The sequence below is a fragment of the Neophocaena asiaeorientalis genome, unplaced genomic scaffold, assembly GCF_003031525.2.
Source record: "Neophocaena asiaeorientalis asiaeorientalis breed wild unplaced genomic scaffold, Neophocaena_asiaeorientalis_V1.1 scaffold111, whole genome shotgun sequence".
NCBI lineage: Eukaryota > Metazoa > Chordata > Mammalia > Artiodactyla > Phocoenidae > Neophocaena > Neophocaena asiaeorientalis.
The window spans coordinates 309,395-329,185 of NW_020174994.1; the positions used below are offsets into that span (position 1 = coordinate 309,395).

Here is a 19,791-nt window from a genome sequence, read left to right on the forward strand (position 1 = left end):
ACTTTGTTTTAGAGTGATCTGTTATATAGCAATAGGCAACTGGGACAATGACCAAGATTAAAACAAAAAAGACTCAATAATATCTAATTTTTTTAACACTTCATATTTAATAGACACTTTTTCCCCTTTCATCTCTACAAAATAAGTACATTTTTATGTAGAAAATGTTCATAATAAAATATAATGCTAGACATTTTTATGGGAAAAAAATCTGATGTACTGACTCTCTTACTTTACAAAAGCCATTTTGGTTCTTTCCCATTATGTTCACGCTAATAAACAAATGACCATAATGACTGACAAAGTTCAAGTAAATATATTAAAAATTAAATTCTAGAAAGACATCTTTAAAATATTTGTTTTTCTCACGCATTGTTTTCTCAAAAACAATGCATACCTATGTGCAACTAATATAAATTTATATCATTAATGACAAGTTGTTGTTTTTTATTATAGAGTCCTTACCATCTAATTTAAAAGATGCACCTAATGTGTCACAAGAAAAGGAATACACATTTCAACATGTTAAAGACATAGCACAACCTATGGAACCTTTCAGACAGACTGGTCCAGTACTCTGGAATCATGAGAAACGATCTAAATCCATCATGAAAGACATTCAACAATGAATCTTAAACAGAATCTGCTGAAATGCAAAATCTGCTTACATAGCAAAGCCGCAGAGCAAGCCTAGAAGAGGAACACTTCCCCAACAAAAATCACCTGACATTTTTCATGGCTGCAGTAGAAAGTACATAGGATGCTTGCTGACGTAGAGAGAGTAAAATCCTTAGTTCGGCATCCCCTACAGCTGAAACCCTCAGGGCTCTTAACAAATATTAAATTCCTTAGACTCTGCAACACCTCTGTCTTCAGGTAAATATTTTGTTAGTGATTAGGGACTTGCTCCAAGGTCACAAAATGAACTGGAGGCAAGAAATAAAACGAGAAGTGTGGTCTGCAGCTTTAAGTACAAATTCAGGGTTCTGATAATTTCCGAGGTGAAATTAACTTGTCCCACAACTCTAGGAGAAAGGCCACATTTTAGGAAAGACAAGCTTTTATTTGGGGAAGTCACAGTTTTAACTCTGATGCGCTCGCAGGTTCTTTAAACTCATACCTGGACTTCACTACAAGCAAGTTTGACTGGATCAGAGGAGGGATTGGAAAACACTCTGAGAGGTTGTATTAAGGCCTGGGAATGTAGCTCGACGGGCAGAAAATCTGAAAACGGAGGCAAGAGGAAGGAGGTCAAAGTTGGTCTGAGTGTCCAAGAAGGTGGAAGAATGGTCAAGGCCACCTTCTAAGACCGGAAAAACCGGAGCCCACACGGAACTCGCTGGGCAACCCTAGGTGGGTAGCGGGAAAGACTCGAGGTAGGGCCCTTCCTCCAAAAGCCGATTCTACGTTCGGGGTGGTCCCACCCCCTCCGAGGACACGGCTTGTCTCCCGGGTGACCAGCAGCTGGTGGAAGGAAAGGGGTTCACTGAGGACGGATTCCCGACGAACAAAGACCAGGACCCAGCCCCGCACTCACCTTGGCGCCGGGCGCGCTAATGCCGGCCTCCTCGCCAAAGGCCCATCTCCCACCAACCCGAAGAAAAATCTCTATCCCGACGGAAGTCAGCTCGGCTCATCCCTCTTTCCCAATTTGCACTGCGTTGCGACGCGTCGCGTCTCTGACGTCACGCAGGGGCGGGGCTGCGCGCGCGGGCCCCGCGCGCGCGTGCCCTTGACTATTTGCTATTTCCCAGCCTCATCCCAGCCTCATCCCAGCCTGTGAGGGCTGCGCGGGAGGGCGAAGGAGGGCCGAGGAGGACGTTTTGGATGGACGGTCTGGGTAGTGTCCAGGCTACGCTGAGCTGGGGCGAGCTTGTCCGCCTGTCCCCTGCACCCTGCATTTCTCGGGCTTAGTTCTGTCACCCTGGTGTTACTCGCATCCTGGGTCTTGCTGTGAAGGAAGCAGGGCTGCTCTTAACGCCTTAGCTAAGCCTCTTCCTCTTCAGGTTGGACATTTAAGGCAGACTAGAAAAGGGATTTGAATCTCAAATTCTGATTAAAAGTTTAACGTTCTCCGAAGCCACGCCTCTGGTAAGAGAAGAATAGACACAGTTCTAAAGCACATTATATATACACATACACAGTTAAAAGCCCAATCTTACAGAAACAAAACGAGAGGTCTGAACTTTCTCGCGAGGTGATTCTTTGTAGGTGATTGAATGCTCCGATTATCTGTAAACATAAAGTTGCTTGGATGGAGTTGCGGGCCATGGTCACTAAGTCCCCAGGGACAGTCCAAGTGTCTCAGGGATGGAAAAGCTGGAAGGCGAGGTCTAGCAAATGCGTTAAGTGAAAGTGTGTGTCACACAGGTGTTCAGTAAACGTGTAATGAATAAATGAAAGGACCTAACCCAATAGTGTTTCACATACAGTGGTCTTTCCATTAATGGTAATTTCCTTTCCATCACAATGAATACCTGCAAAAATATGGTAGCTCTTTATACCTATGCTATACACTATTTTCCCAAAGGATTTAAGACATATAATATGAAATATACTATACTACCTGAGACTACTAACTAGGAAGCCTTAGCAAATTTTTCATAACTAAGGGGAAAAATTGCATCCATCTTTCAAGGGTGGATCTTAAGAAAGTAAATTGGTTATTGGTTGTTTGCTTTTGTTTGTTTGTTTTTGGTCTGCTGAGCATCCTGATGAATTTAAGTATGCAAAGAAAAATCCAGAGTTTAGTTTGGGAGTAGGAACCAAACAAAGACAGAGGAAGAAAAGTTCTCTGAAGACAATCTTGGAGAGGGAGGATCCTAGGAATGTGAGGTGATAAAGAAAGATCGAAGCCCATAAGAATGAATCAACCAGTGAAGAGTCTCCTATGGTGGGATGGCAGAAAGGTTTTAATAAATAGGACTCTTTAACATTCACCCAGTTGTTTTTTTTGCTCTGATGTAATTGCCCCAATCCCAATCCCATCCTCCCAGTAAGTGGAATTCCCCAACTTCCCTAAAGCATCAGTCAAGTTTGCTAAAACATAAGTCATTTGCGTGCATTTTTTGAAAACTAAGAAGTTCCCACATGGGGGTTGACAGGTGTGGGAGAGAAACCAGGCACAAGATGACAAGATGATTCCAAAACTGAACTGAGTTGGTGAAAGCAGGAAAAAACAAAACATTCCTGGGAAATTCACAGAAATCTGGGGATGGGCTCTGGACTTTTCAAAATTAGTGGAATGAGAGTTCTTAAGAAGCAGGGTTACCTAGATGAAACTATGCTTATTGAATGGAATTATAAACCCTAACACTTGTTCAAATTTGTACTGTAGCAAACCAGGTGGCAGTATCTATGGTACCCAGGCCATCCAGCATAAGCAGTAGTCTAAAATGTATTGAACCTGATTTATCCTCCATCCATTCAACAAGTATATGATGAATATGTATACTATGCCAGGGATTATTTTGGACTTGGGTCATAAAGTCCCTCCTCAACAGAGAGCTGACTTACATTCAGATAAGCGAGAAATATGATAAGCAAATACATACACACATGAGTTTGAACAACATGAGTTTGAACTGCCCAGGTGCACTTAAATGTGAATTTTTTTCGATAGTAAATACTACAGTACTACACAATCTGACATTGATTGAATCTGTGGTTGCGGAACTGAACTGGCGGATCCGGAGGAACCTGGGATGTGGACGGCCGACTCTAAGTTATACTGGAATCTTCAACTCTGCAGAGGCTTGGTGCCCCTGGTCCCTGTGTTGTTCAAAGATCAACTGTATACTATGTTAGGTGCTGTTAAGTGGTAAAAAGAAAAATAAAACAGGATAAACGGCCAGCAAAGACAGTGGTATTTTTGGTGAAATAGGGAAGAGCTCTCTGACGAAGTGACATTTCCATAGAGCATTTAGTGAAAAGAGGGAGAGAGCCATGGATACGTGTGGGGGAAAAGCATCCAGGCAATGGGAGCAGCACAGGTGAAGGCAGTGAGGGAGGAAAAGGAGAGTGTGCTGGAGGGACAGCAAGGAGGACAGTATAGCTAGCATAGGGTGAATGAGTGGGATTGTGATAGAAGATGATCTCAAAGGGGTGGGGAGAGAATAGAGCACAGATTATATAGGCCTTGTAAGCCAATAAAACATGTTTATCCCAAAATAACACAAGAAGTGAATCACAAGTTAATATTTTATGAGAAAATTTAGCTTTCATATATATAATAAAATTTACAACATTATGTACAAATGTTCATCCCAATTATCTTTTAGCCAAAGCACAAGTGTCTTGTGGGTTTTTTTAAATTAATCACTTATTCTTTTCTATTCATCTGGGTTTTATTTCCTAAAATCATAATGATCATCACATTGGGCCAGTTGCATGGCCCATCAAACATTTTATCTCTAGGGAATGCATCACCAGAAAAGGGGTGGTAAGTCTTGGCTATTCTCCTGGATATCAACTTCAAAGTTTAGGCAGTCACCACTCTTTGCACTTCACTAAGACTCTACCAGATTGGTTTATCTTAAGTTGTAAAAAATTTGCTATATCACCACTTAAGGTGATTTGAGTTCTTTTTTTTTTAATGTGAAGTTATACTTCTATCTTTTTTAAAAAGAATTTATTTGGCTGCATCGGGTCTTAGTTGTGGCATGCGGGATCTTCCGTTGCAGCGCGTGGGCCCTTAGTTATGGCACGCAAGCTCTCAAGAGTGCGGGCTCAGTAGTTGCAGTGCGTGGGCTTAGTTGCCCTGCAGCATGTGGGATGTTAGTCCCCTGACCAGGGATTGAACCTGCGTCCCTTGCATTGGAAGGCAGATTCTTAAGCACTGGACCACCAGGGAAGTCCCTATACTTCTATCTAATTGGCCTAAACTTAATAAAGTTTTAGAGATATATCCTCATTCTATGATTTCAGGGTTTAATGAACAACTATACTTACTTTTTTCAACCCTTAATGATTTTACAGATTTAGGTCTTCTTTCCTTTCTCCCTTTGATTTTCTATCTAAACTGAAAAGTTTTAATCTGGTTATTATATTCTTCAGTGGTTCCCCATTGTAATGTTTTCTTCTGGATCTTCCTGCTTCCATTAGATTTTCCTTGCAGAAAGATATTTCCTTGTAATACTCAGAATACAATATTACAAATGGTGATGCACATGGTTTTATCCCAAAAAGATAAAGTTTTCAGTTTGTTGATCCTATCACAGAATTTTCACCTACTTGACTGGGGTCATCAAAGAGTTACTTAAACTTCTTAAGAATTGTCTGCAGTTTTGTCATGCTAACTCTAACTGGCAGAAAGAGAATCCCATTCAATAACCATAGGAACTGTTGAGCTATCAGTGTATTGAATTGAGATCATAGAATCAACACACATGCTTAAGCCTTTTCTACATATTTACAAAAAAAAAACTTATTAAGCTTTCGATATAACGACATTTTAATGAAGCACCTAATTTAAAGAAGATACTTTTTAAGTCAAAATTCCAAAAAAGTCTTTCTGTAATTTATTCCCATTTATACAACTCTTAACTATCTAAAGTGATGTAATGTCTATGGGAACAGGAGTACGATTTTTGATGTGGTATTTACGTCTTCCAAATTATAGGTAAATATATTAAATAATACATGCCCAGTGGTTCAAACTTCAGTATTATCAAGCAATATGTGGCTTGAATAAACACAACAACAATGCAGACCCAAAACAAAAATTTACAGACTCTGGGCTAGCCCAATGCTTGGGATGCCCCAGCTGCTAGCCAACACATGGAGAGTTGTGCCTGGGCGTGGCACAACTGGAATGCACTTTGGGAAATGTTCTGGACGAGGGATCCCAACCCCCTGCCTCATCACATACTTCTAGAGGAGTGGAGAGGGAGCAGGGATCACCCAGCCAATTTGGAAAACTAAGCTTTTCTATTGGGGTTACAATTTTATCGGTTTAAAAAACAAGGTTTTTGAGACCAATCGCCTGTGAAGTTTTCCTTATCAATTCTAGTTTCTGCCTGAGCCTTTAGAGCCACCCTGCTGAGCTAGCTTGTTGCTAGGCTGCAGAAAGAGAATGAGAGCACCCAGGTTATCCAGCAGACAGACTAGTGTATCTTTACTCAAGTGTGCATAAGAACCAACCTCTAGTTTACATTTAGTAGATAAGGAAAAGGAACAACAAATTTGCGTTTAAAAATATCTGTGGTGATACTGATGCTGGCGGTCATGAATTCCCCCTGAAGAAATGACAAAACATTCTCTTTAATCTGAATTTACTTTTGTAATAGCTGTCTGTGAGAAATCGTATGGAAGATTTTTGAGATTTTAACTAGAGGATGAGATTCTTTATACATTACTGGGGAGTATATAAATAATCTCGTCTCTGCAATATTTTAAAATTCTAAATCCATCAGTATGTCATTCTATAATCTGCTAAGTGCAGAGGTACAATGCACAAGCCTTTTTTTTTTTTTTTTTTTTTTTGGAGTGGCCTCTCCCGCTGCGGAGCACAGGCTCCGGACGCGCAGGCCCAGCGGCCATGGCTCACGGACCCAGCCGCTCCGCGGTATGCGGGATCCTCCCAGACAGGGGCACGAACCCGTGTCCCCTGCATCGGCACGCGGACTCTCAACCACTGCGCCACCAGGGAAGCCCTGCCCAAGCCATTTTTAATGGTCCTTTTTGTGGCTGAGATGTGTAAAAACAGGGTGCCATTCTGGTTGATGTTTCTTCCATGTCAGTTATTCTGCTAGAGTTTTATTACAAAGGTGTGAGTATATTGCATATATAGATATGTAGAAAGAGTAAGAACATGCATCCTCTCAGTGGGTCATATTAGTCTGTGAACTGGGTAAATATCTCAGTGATTATGCAGTACCTCTATAGAGAGGTGAGCATATTTCAGAATGTAATAGAGTGAGTGTCTCTGCCTGTCTTTGTATAGTATATTCACAGGTAAAAATGGGATGACTGGATGAGCCTATTTACCAGTCTGTGTCTAGGAGTGTGATGATTTGGGATAAGGGAAAAATGCATAAGTAGATTTTTTTCCCCACTGCTTCATGATTGGACTGTATGGAAAAGATCAAATGATTTATACTTTTATGGATTTAAAAGTATAATTAAAGGATTATAACTAATGCCTGGTACATAATTGGCCCTCAGTGAATATGCTACCTGACTGTAAAGGTGGCTGGCACCTAAGAGGAAAAATTGAGGAATGGTTTAATACCCTTTAATAGACTCCATCAGCAACCACCCCCCTTTGTTCTTTAATGGGATCAGTTAACATTTTTATCAGTATTTTGGTAAAGTGACATGTAAAAGCAACTTTAAGCCTGTCCTTCCAACAGTTCCAGTGCTCCCTCCTGTACACAAACTGTGGAACCGCCAATGGCTCTCTGACTCACTGACATGTGTTGCCTTTGAAATAATCTTGCTTTCTTTCTGCAATTTGTTTTCCACAATTAATTTAGCTCTTCTATCTAGTAGTAGAAAGACAGACAGACAAGGTCATTTTTAATCCCCCCTCTGACTTATCATGGTATTTGAAATGCTACCATTAAAGATTCATTTCTTCATATGAAAATGGAGCATCTCTGAAAAAACCTTCCTTCCTAGTGTTAAACTAGTTTCCCATATCAGGTAGCCTTCTATTAAAGAGAGAATTAAACAGAGGACAGGTAAATTTTGATAGGATTTGGAAAGTGAAGATAAGAAGATGGGAGTATTGTGAGAACCAAGGTTTCATAGAAGGCTTTGGGCAACTGAGAGGCAGCACAAAGAGATTTGAACATATGAACTCCTCCCTACCAAAGGAGAACACATGGGTGCACAACGGAAGTTACATGGGCTAAAGCTCCCCGCTTTTTTTGTTTATAAACAATTTATTCAGTTTATTGTACTTAAGTTCACAGCTAAATGCACAGAAACAAGCAAGGTATTCCTGGGTTAATACAGGATCCAGTGGGGTTACACGGCACTGAGGGTCAAGTCCAAGGAGAGAGCACTAAGGTTTCAGAGTCAGACCAGGCCAGAGACCTTGAGCCAAGGGTGGGCGAATGTCCCGCTACTGACAGCTGCTTTCTTCTAACATCTGGGCATACTGCAAGGCATGTCTTCAACACTACATCATTTCATTGATTTCAGGGGAACAGATATTAAAGAAATGGAATGCATGTCCTCATGCACCTCAGCTGTTGTTGCTTTGTAAGTCACATACTAGCATGTGAGCAACAATTTTATAATATTCCAGTAACAGTGGGCCACAGAGTGATAAAACCTGTATGTTTCTCCCTCAGTGCTTCCTTGCCTGTTTTTATTCCTACCTGAATTCCCACCCTCAAGCCATCTGCCTTGATGTTCAATGTCTCACATATATAACAGAGTTTTCTCAGGTGACAACAGCTATTTCCAAAGCAGCATCTTGTGCAGAAAAGTTTATGACATCAATAAAGTGTCTCTGGGACTTCCCTGGTTGCACAGTGGTTAAGAATCCGCCAGCCAATGCAGGGGACACGGGTTGGAGCACTGGTCTGGGAAGAAACCACATGTTCCGGAGAAACTAAGTCAGTGTGCCACCACCACTGAGAATGCTCTATAGAGCCAGCGAGACACAACTACTGAGCCTGTGTGCCACAACTACTGAAGCCCATGCGCCTAGAGCCTGTGCTCCGTAACAAGAGAAGCCACTGCAATGAGAAGACCCCGCACCGCAACGAAGAGTAGCCCCTGCTCGACGCAACTAGACAGAAGCCCGCACGCAGCAACGAAGACCCAATTCAGCCAAAAATAAATTAATTAATTAATTAAAAAAAAAAAGAAAGTGTCTCTAGTTAGCTATCCTCTGGGAAAAGAGTCATCCACCGCTGGCTAATGCCTAATTGAACGTATAATTTAGAAGGCAGATTTAGGAAGTGGAATATGGTTAAAAATAGGAAACAAACTCCAAAAAGCTATGTCTATGAGGGCCAGGTAACAATGAATTCATGAATGGTCTCACTTGAACACTACAAAATTGTTGCTTACACAATTATTAGAAACATCAGACTCCACAGCTGATAACATGCAAACTGTAGGTTAAAAATCTTTGTCTATAGGATGAGATGGTCTGAGTCTAGCTCAAACATTCTCTAACCCCCATGAAAAATGCTGAGTTGGAAGGGAAGCCACACCACCTACAGCATTTCAAAGGCAAGAAAGACCTGTTAGGATATAGAAGGTGCACACACAATATTACACTTTTAATTTTAAAGGGCACCTTGAGTTCTATTTATCACTTTTCTAAGTTTATGTGTCAGGAACCGACTTAAGGACATTTTACTGGGATTTAACTTTTTGGCAAAATAGAAACTTTGTTTATAGCCATGGTTCTATGGAATTTAAGGGAAAAAAATGTCATGAAGAACCTAGGGGTAAGATAGGAATAAAGACGCAGACCTACTGGAGAATGGACTTGAGGATATGGGGAGGGGGAAGGGTGAGTTTTGACAGGGCGAGAGAGAGTCATGGACATATACACACTAACAAACGTAGTAAGGTAGATAGCTGGGGGGAAGCAGCCGCAAGGCACAGGGATATTAGCTCGGTGCTTTGTGACAGCCTGGAGGGGTGGGATGGGGAGAGTGGGAGGGAGGGAGACGCAAGAGGGAAGACATATGGGAACATATGTATATGTATAGCTGATTCACTTTGTTATAAAGCAGAAACTAACACACCATTGTAAAGCAATTATACCCCAATAAAGATGTTTAAAAAAAAAAAAAAAAAAAAGGAGTTATTTCTAATTAAAATAATATTTTTCACAAGTGATACATAACAATAACAAGAAAGTAAACATCTTCATAACTAACGTAAGAGTAGAATCTCTCTTCATTTCTTGTAGTCAAGCCACATGGCTTGCAGGATCTTTGTTCCTGGTCATTGAACCCACGCCTTCAGCTGTGAAAGCGCGGAGTCCTAACCACTGGACCACCACGGAATTCCCAGAACCTTTTTACTAGCATCTTATTTTAAATACAGCAAAAGAGTCAGTAGAGCTTATGAACAGAAGTGGGTTCTCTTACAGGGAATCAGAAAAATAGTGAAATAAGGCAGAGCCTATTTTTGTCACAGATCTGTTAGGCAGTAATGTTCTTTCTGGAAGGCACAAGTGGGCAATCTTTTTTTTTCTTTTTTTAAAAAATAAATAAATTTATTTATTTATTTTTGGCTGTTGGGTCTTTCTTGCTGCGTGCAGGCTTTCTCTAGTTGCAGTGAGCAGGGGGTTACTCTTCATTGCGGTGCACGGGCTTCTCATTGCAGTGGCTTCTCTTGTTGCGGAGCATGGGCTCTAGGCACGGAAGCTTCACTAGTTGTGGCACGTGGGCTCAGTGGTTGTGGCTTGCAGGCTCTAGAGCGCAGGCTCAGTAGTTGTGGCACACGGGCTTAGTTGCTCCACGGCATGTGGGAATTTCCCGAACCAGGGCTCGAACCTGTGTCCCCTGCATTGGCAGGCAGATTCTTAACCACTGTGCCACCAGGGAAGCCCCACAAGTTGGCAGTCTTATTACCCAAAGGTTTAAAAAGTGGTTCTGAAGATAATGTCATATGAATAGGTAAACTATGAACTTCTCCAGGCCACAGCCCTCTTATTTATAAAGTGGAGACATTAATGCACTACCTGACTGAAGCTAAAGATATTTTGAAGTCCATTCCAACTCTAGGGTTTATTATTCTCCAACACTCATAGCGCCATGTCTTCCTCTGAGAGTTGTTATCTATCACCACCCATCTCTCTTTTAGTCCTAGGCTTCTAGTGTTCTATATCCCATCCCCTCATGCCTCCTCAGGAACCGTGCTTTGTCAATTACCCTTTTTTTCTTATAACTTCTATCTCTGTCTCTCTCTTATTGTCCTTTCCTCTCTGAACATGAACATGTTCTTCTATCTTAAACACATACCTCCCCCCAACTTTTTCCACCCCATATCCTCCTTTACCATCACTCTCTTACTCTTTTTCCTTTCACATGCAAGATTCCTTCACATTCTTAATAGAATGCTTAAATTCAGGGTCTCTCTTTCCTCACCTCTCTCTCAGGAGTAACTCTTCTTGCTGAGGTCACCAGGGATTTCCTAAATGCAAGATCAGGGGAGACATTTCAGTCCTTATCTCCCTTGGCCTTTCTCTAGCATCCATTCTAACTCTCTCCTCCCTTGATTTCTGTGACTTTATGCTCTCTTGGTACCTCTCCAACTTCGTGGATAGCTCCTTCTCAGTCACCTTCAAAGATATCATTTTCTTCACCCACCCCCTCCCTAAGATGTTGATGTCTCCCATGGTCCACCCTCAGTGCTCTCCCCATCTCACACTGTTACTCTCTGCAGGAAATTTCATTCATTCATAATTTCAACTACTCCTTGGCTCTAAGTTATTCAGCCCAATACTCCTTACAGATCTCCAGATACATAAATAAATACATAAACAGCTCACTAGTCACCTATGACTGTATGTTTCCCCATTGTGACATTTAATTTTATTTGTTAACTTGGCTAGATTACAGGTGTTTTTGTAGATGTGATTAACATTTTTTAAACCACTTTATTGAGGTATGAATGGCATACAAAACAGTACATATTTAATGTATACAACTTGATGAATTTGGAGATAAGTATATACCTGTGAAACTATCACCACAATCTATGCTATAAACATACCTTACCTCTAAGATGTTCTCCTTGCCTTCTTTATGATTATTAACTTTTTGCTAGTGTATGATACGGACAATTATAAGATCTACCCTCTGAGTCAAATTTTAGGTATACAACACAATATTGTTAACTACAGCCTCTATGCTGTATAACAGATCTCTAGGACTTTTTCATCTTATGTAACTGAAACCTTATATCCTTTGATCAAAGGAGTACATGGTACCCTTGTGCCTTCTTGCTTCCTCCCCTAACCAGCCCCTGGCAATCACCATGAGTTTGACTATTTTAGATTCTTCATATAAGTGGTGTCATGGTTTGTCCAGATGTGACTAACATTTACACAATCAGTTGACTTAAAGTAAAGCAGATTACAATCCATGATATGGGTGGGCCTCATCCTCATCCAATCAGTTGAAGGCCTTAGATGCAAAAGACTGAGGTTTCCCAAAGAAACTAAAAGGAATTCTGCCTCTAGATTGCAACATAGAAACTCTGCCTGAGTTTCCAGCCTTCAAACTCAAAACTGCAACATCAACTCACCTGAATCTCTAGCCTGCCAGCTTGTCCTATGAATTTTGGACTTGCTAGCCTCCACAAATACATGATCCAATTCCTTAAAATCCTTTCTTCCTTCCCCCTCCCTCCTACCTTTCTTTCTTTCTTCCTTCCCCCCTCCCTCCCTCTCTCTCTCTTTCTCTATCTCCTGTTGGTTCTATTTCTCTGGAGAACAGTGACTAATACACCCATCATCTATATATCATGTCTGAATCCCTTAGCACACCCACTTGAATCTTCATGATCTGACTGTCTTCAACTTATTCAGTCTCACCTGCCATTTTTATACATCCATCTTCTCCTCCTTTCATACTGACTCTTTGGTCATTCCCAGAGCTTGCCACACTCTTTTATACCTCTGTACCTTTGCATTCTGTTCATCTAGAAAACTTTTCACCCTTCAGAACGCAGCTCAAGCTTCACCTAGGCTGTGAAGGAGGCAGGCAGAACAAGCAACTATGTTCCTATTGCACCTTGTACATAATAGTTCCTTTAAGCACTGGTCACATTATTTATCAAATAATTCCTTATAAATCTTTTTTTCCCTTCTTTTAAAAATCTTGTTTGAATTTCTAGCATCTAGTGTAGGGTCTGGAACATGGTAGGCAACTGGTGATCAAAAAATATTTGATTAATTGATAAGTAAAACTTCTCTACTTAAGATATTAAATGGCTGCCCATCACTTTCAAGATAAAGCTCCCTCAGTGCAGCAGCAAAGAGGCTTTGTTTGTTTGTTTTGGCCACACCTGTGGCATCCTAACCACTGGGCCACCAGGGAACTCCTCCCTCTCCAATCTTATTCCCCATCAGGTCTCCACAGCACTTGAATTTCTAGTCATGCTGTACTAGCTGCAGTTCTCTCAATAAGCTTAGCTTTCTTGCATGTACTTCTGTACCCTTTGTTAACCTGGAATATTCTCCCTCCCCTGAAACCATTTGGCAATTCCCACTGTCCTTTTAATCTTCATATCAAGTTTTCTCTCTCCTCTGGACACTACTCTCACCAACTCCTTGCTTTTGCCTCTGAGTTCCCTTAGCATTGCATACTTATCTTAGTTAGCGTGATTGTCTGCTTCTTAGTCTACCAGCTGCAGCCTATAAATCACAGTCTACTCCCCCTCCTATTCTGCAGCTCCTTCCTCTCACCAGGCACTTTCTGCTTTCATGCTGCCACCCTGTCATTCCCAGCTGACCCAGCCTACCTTCCTACTCTCCACCCCCAAGGCCATTCCTCTCATGGACCTTTTGGAATCCATACTTCCCATCAAAATGAATCTTGCTATCTCAGTCTATCAGCCAGATGATCTGATGGTCTTTGCAAAATATAATGGATGATCTTCTGAAAATCTTCAAAAACATTGCCTTTGAACCCAGACCGTTCTGTTAATAATGTCTATGTCTTACCCCAACGTGCACATTCCCCTTATTGGGACACAGAAGTGCTCTAGATTGTCTACAGAAGTTTCATAACATTTACTAAAAATGTCTTTAAATTTCATGTGTCTCTGCCAATTCTTTCTTGTTACATAATAGTATATTGTACACTCAATGTTTCTTCTTATGCCTTTTTCTTAGGCTTTCCAGGAAATATTTTTCCTACGCAAATGGTATCAAACTGAAGAAACTAAATCTTTGGCCAATTGTAACAGAAAACCTCCAACCAAAGAAGATTGAAATCAACTAGAGTGTGCAACTTGACATGCATAAACTGAGAATCCTTTTTCACTTTTCTTTCCTTCTTTTTTTCCTCTTTCCTCCCTTCTTTCTTCCTCCCATTTACTCAGCAAGTATAATTCGAGGTCTAGAGCAAAGATTTCCTGGATGAAATGGCAGAGCAGCATAAGGTAATATTTAAGAGAGGACAGGCTCTGGAACCAGATGGCTGTTTTTGAATCCGGGCTCTGCCAGTTAATAATTATGTGACCTTGGCCAAGTTATTTCACTGCTCTGCAACCTCAGTTATGTCATTTGTAAAATGGAGATGATAACACAACTCACAGCGTGGCTCTGGGGATTAAATTATTTAGTACCTAAGAAGTGCTCCCTCTAAATATTAGCCAACTATTAACTGTTGCTAATTCTAGATGGCTAATGGGAATTAATTAGAAGTGCAGCTGGGAGTGGGGAAAAAGAGCTTTCTATATAGAGGAAACATTATATTTAAAGTCCCGAGGCAGGAAGGAGGTGCAGGGTGTTTGGGAGAACTGATAGGAACTGAGAGTGGCTAGAGTGGGCAGGGACCAGATCATCTGGGGCCTTGTAGACCATACGTAGGATTTAGGGTTTTGTTTTTATCCTAAAAGCCATGAAAAACCCCTCAAGGGTTTTTAAACAAAAGGATGGCATGATCCGATCTGCTTTTTTACAGATAACTCCTGCTATTGTGGGAAAGAATAGTTTGAAGTAGGTGAGAGGAAATGTGGGGAGATCGGGGGAGGGGGAAAAACATGATGCTGCCAGGACTCTAACTTGAGCCACTGGGTGGATGATAGAGCCATTCATTAAGATGGGGAACACTAGAAGAGGATCAGGTTTGGGGAGAAAAGGGAAGGACTCACTGTTGAACAGGTGTTAGCTTGTAATAACACTTAATAAAGTATAATCTGTAAAAATACTGAATCACTGCACTGTACACCTGAAACTAATATAATATTATAAAACAACTATACTTAAAAAAATAAAAATAAAAAATTTTAATTTAGTCAGCCACGGTCCCCCATCTCCCTCCGGCCATGAACATGTGGATTTGAAGTGGCTAGGAGACCTCCAAATGGAGTTAGATATTTAGAGAAATTGGATACATGGGTCCAGAGCTTAGAGATAAAATTTGACTTGACCTCTCTTGAATTCACAGAGTCAAGGTGAAAAAGGAAATTCTCATTCAAGTTAAAGTAGACAACTTCAGTTAAGGATGGAATAGTGATCAGCAAATAAGTACATTTGGTAAGAGAGAAAAAACTTTCCTATGACTTTTGATTGAAGCACAAGGGACAACTAGACAACTTAAAAGACCGAATTTCAAGCAAGCATTTCAGAAAGTGACAATTTAGCTTTTGATAATTGTCAAGTAAACAGCTCATCAAGTTAAGAATTATTTTATTTACTCAAAGAAAGGGGAAAAAAGGACAGAGAGTTTCTGTGTCTAGTTTTGAATACTTTTCTGCTACAGGTCAGAACTATCAACCAAGACCTATTAACCTTTTTCAAATTGAAAACTCCCACAGGCTTAGATTTTAAGTGGATATGTGAGGTAAGTATAGTGCTTTCTGGAGTCTAAAAGGTCACTATTAATCTTGCTGAAACATTCCAGGTTAAATTAGCAGAGACTTGTATTTGCTGCATAGCTTTAAAGTTAATCTTTTAGAGACTCTCCAGGTGTTAGATTAAGTCTTTCAGAGATTTTGAGACCAAAGCTCCAGTTATGACAAGATACGTGTTCATATTTTAACAAAGAGCAGGTTATATAAAGTATTATGTCCATAAGGGTGTCAAAAAAGATATTTTTACTATAGGAAATATCACATGAAAAAAAAGAACAGTATAATGAATACCCAGGTGCCCCTCCCCCAGCTTCAACTACTATCACTTGTCTGTTTGTAAAAAGATAAATAATTGGGGACTTCCCTGGTAGCGCAGTGGTTGAGAATCCGCCTGCTAATGCAGGGGATGTGGGTTTGATCCCTGGCCCGGGAGGATCCCACATGCCACAAAGCAACTGAGCCTGTGTGCCACAACTACTGAGCCTGCACTCTAGGGCCTGTGAGCCACAACTATTGAGCCCACATGCCACAACTACTGAAGTCCATGCACCTAGAGCCCGTGCTCCGCAACAAGAGCAGCCACCGCACCACAACAAAGAGTAGCCCCGGCTTGCTGCAACTAGAGAAAGCCTGTGTGCAGCAACGAAGAACCAATGCAGCCAAAAATAAAAAAATAAATAATAAATAAATTTTAAAAATAATTGTATTTTTTCTTTCACAAAAGTAATGCTTATTCACTGATGAAAATATAGAAAATACAGATTACCCAGGAGAAGAAAATATATACTGGTCACAATCCCAGAGCTATCAATAGTCCAGTTGATGCTTCTGAACAATTCAGAAAAAGATATCCCCTTCCCTTGGGTGTAGACAGCCCCTGTGCACAAGGTGCAGGGCTAGGCGAATGGAGTAGAACTTGACCTCTGCTCTAACTCCCCTGGTAAGCTCCTTCTGGAGAGCTCAACGTGCAACATGGACATGGCACACCTGCCTTCTAACCTCTTTTCTCTGCAAAGGCACACATACATTTACACAATTGTGTTGTGCTATACATACTGATTTGTCATACTCCTTTTCACTTAATATTTCATGAACACTTCTCCTTGTCATTATTGAATTATTCTAAATATTTTTAATAACTGCACAATATTATTCAATAATCTCTTAATTATTTAACTCTACCATTGGGCACTTAGATTATTCCTATTTAACAATATTAGAAAAAGCACCGAATATAAAAACATATACTCTTATGGATTTGTAATATAAATATTAGTGTATATCCATGATAAACTCCTTAGAATAATTTTCAGAAGTGGCATTTCTGGGACAAAGGGCAGGGCAAATCCCAAGCTTTTTTACACCTGTTATCAAACTGCCTTTTAGTGAGGTTGAACTAGCTCATACCCCGTTATCAAGCATTTTCCCAAAAGCTTGATAACATTAAATGTTATGATGATATAGATTCATATTTTTACAATAAAACCCCCAAGAGTTTGTCAGTTTGACTATTGAAGAATAGTACCCAGTGTTGCTTTATTTGGATTTCTTTGACTAGCGGTAATGAAAAAATGTTTTTATATGTATATTAGTCTTTTTCCTGAATTTCCCACATGTATCATTTATCCTTTAGCACTTTTCTACTGGCATATTTTCTGATTTCATAAATCTATGTGGGTAAAAGTTGGATACATGTGTCACACTACCCACACATTACTATAAAAGGCAAGTATTAAGAAGCAGTGAATACCATGTTTAAAAAGATGTATTTATTTGACTTATTGGCACTGAATATTTTGAAGAAAGAGGTATGTGAGGTTGAACCATGTGAAATTGCCAACCCTATGTGGTAGTGGCTCTCAAACTGTGGTCTGGGGATCCCAGGAAGTTACCAATTCCATTTGGGGGGTCCACAAGGTCAAAACTATTTTCCTAAGAATACTATGACATCATTTGCACCTTCACTTTCATTCTCTTACAAATGTGCAATGGAATTTTCTAAAGGCTGTATGATGTGTAATATTCTAACAAATTGAGTGTGGAAGCAGATGAGAATCCCTCTGTCTTCTATTAAGCCAGACATTGAAGAGATCTGCAAAAATGTAAAACAATGTCACTCTTCTCACTAAATTTTTTTGGTTGGAGAAAATACAGTTATTTTTCATAAAATATATTAGTTATGTTAACATAATGGGTTTATTATTATTTCTAAGTGATTTAATAATTTTTTTCAGTTTTAATTTATATTATAGTGAATGTCAATAGACATAACATACATAAACAGAAGCTCTTTAGGGCCGTCAGTTTTTAAGAATGTAAAGGGGTCTTGAGTTAAAATGCTTGAGAACCTCTGCTCTGTGGCATTTGAACATAGTTGCCTTTTATTTCAAAGACAGAGCAAGAGATGTGAAGTGCTTCCTTGACAAGTAAATGAAAATAATAAGGGAGTGATTGTTAAGGGTTTCATCCCATCCTGAGTGTCAGAGACACTTCTGTGTTCTTTAATAATTTATTTTTTCCTGGGCCTAATGGCAGTACTGTAGAAGGGCAATAATAATGAGAAAATTAGCTGATTAGAGGTAACATATTGGGACTTCCCTGGTGGCACGGTTGTTAAGAATCTGCCTGCCAATGCAGGGGACACTGGTTCAAGCCCTGATCTGGGAAGATCCCACATGCTGCGGAGCGACTAATTCCATGCGCCACAACTACTGAAGCCTGCGCTCTAGAGCCCATGCTCTGCAACAAGAGAAGCCACAGCAATGGAAGCCCCGTGAACTGCAACGAAGAGTAGCCCCCGCTCACCACGACTAGAGAAAGACCGCATGGAGCAACGGAGACCCAACGCAGCCAAAAATAAATAAATTAATAATAATAATAATAAAAAAGAATGATTTGCCTTTCTTCACAGTGTCGTGAGGATGAAAGCTGTGAACCAATAATTTATAAATTAAAAAAAAAGAGAGATAACAATATTTTCACCCCAACAACAGAATGGTAAAACACGACCATGTGTTTCTCTTCTTTCCTTTGTCCCAGCCAAAATAAAAAGACAGATTTATCTGAGGCTACATGAGTAGGAAATCTTTCTTTCCTGAATTATACTAGGAGAGAAACAATTTAAAGAGGTAAAAGGATTCACTTTGTGCTCATTTGGGCTCCCTTGGGAGCCCTGAGTCCTCAGGAATTTCAAAGTCATCACTCGTGTTTACTTAGAAATTAATTAACACAATAAGAAATGGGCAGGGCCTAAATGAGAAATCTTTAAAACTTTACATATTAGAACAAGAAAATAAATGGAAAGACACATCATGTTCCTGGATTAGAAAATGGAACATTATTAAAAATGTCATTTCTCGCAAATCACATTTTCAGTGAAATGCAATACCAATCAAAATGTTCATGCCCTCTGAACCAGTAATGCATTATTTAAAAAATCCCAGGAATCCATGATATTAAGCTTATTTTTATTCTTTAAAACTTAGTTCATGTTTCATTTATTTCCCTCTAGTACCCAGATGTTCATATTGAAGGTATTTTTGCATAGTTAGTTGTCTCTCCAGAATGGTGAATAACTAATAAACCAGGAAGCTGCCCCAAACAAGGAACTCCTGACCTTAATATCCCTCCATTATCATTATTTTCCCTTGAACTTGGTGTTAACATCCCAAACGTTCTCAAGGAGACCAGAAGACTAGCATGTGGCAACAAGAGGCATCAAAAGCACTGAGCAAACCGAGGATGTCCATAGTTGTAGTAGTGCTGAGAGGACTTTACGGTTGTGAACTCCAAACTAAATGGATGTTATTATCCATTTGGTTATTTGATCAATTTCATTAGAGTTGTGTATTTTAAGGGAGATACTCTGTGCTCTATAACACCAAAGCACAGAACTTGGGGTAATATTCTCTTGTGTGGAAACCGTTAAAGGGTTTCAAGATGTGGAGAACTGGGCAGTTAAAGATTTGGAAGGTAGAAACTGAGAAACATGAATAATTTTAATAAATATTCATAGATTAAATCAGAAGGAAAATGATAAATTACAATTTTGATCTTGTCTTGATTTAAGCCTATTCTGAGAACAAGGTTGACAGACTTGAGAACTCCGACTAAAAAAAAAATCCTGAAGTATAGCAAGCACACAGAAAAGTGCACAAATTATGAATGTACATCTCAATGAATTTCACAAATTGAATGCACCTGTGTACCTATTGTCAGATCAAGAAAGATAACGTTACCCATCCCCATTAATTTCTCTTGTTCCCCCTTTTATTTGCTCCATTTCCC

At 40.0% G+C, this 19,791-nt stretch overlaps 1 protein-coding gene across 3 annotated transcripts in view; it reads right to left on the bottom strand.

Moving 5' to 3' along the window:
• USP8 (ubiquitin specific peptidase 8) overlaps window positions 1-19,791 on the bottom strand; it is a 98,921-nt gene that overhangs the window by 58,099 nt on the left and 21,031 nt on the right. The window contains exons 1-2 of one of the 3 annotated variants that reach the window (XM_024761873.1): window positions 1,538-1,655; window positions 1,121-1,224 (exon numbers count right to left, since the gene is read on the bottom strand). The exons of 1 other annotated variant lie outside the window; for it this stretch is intronic. The gene's annotated coding sequence lies outside the window, so the exon portion shown is untranslated. Of the gene's footprint in view, window positions 1-1,120; window positions 1,225-1,537; window positions 1,662-19,791 lie in introns of those variants that run through there. One more of the 3 variants, XM_024761872.1, reaches the window with a different exon arrangement.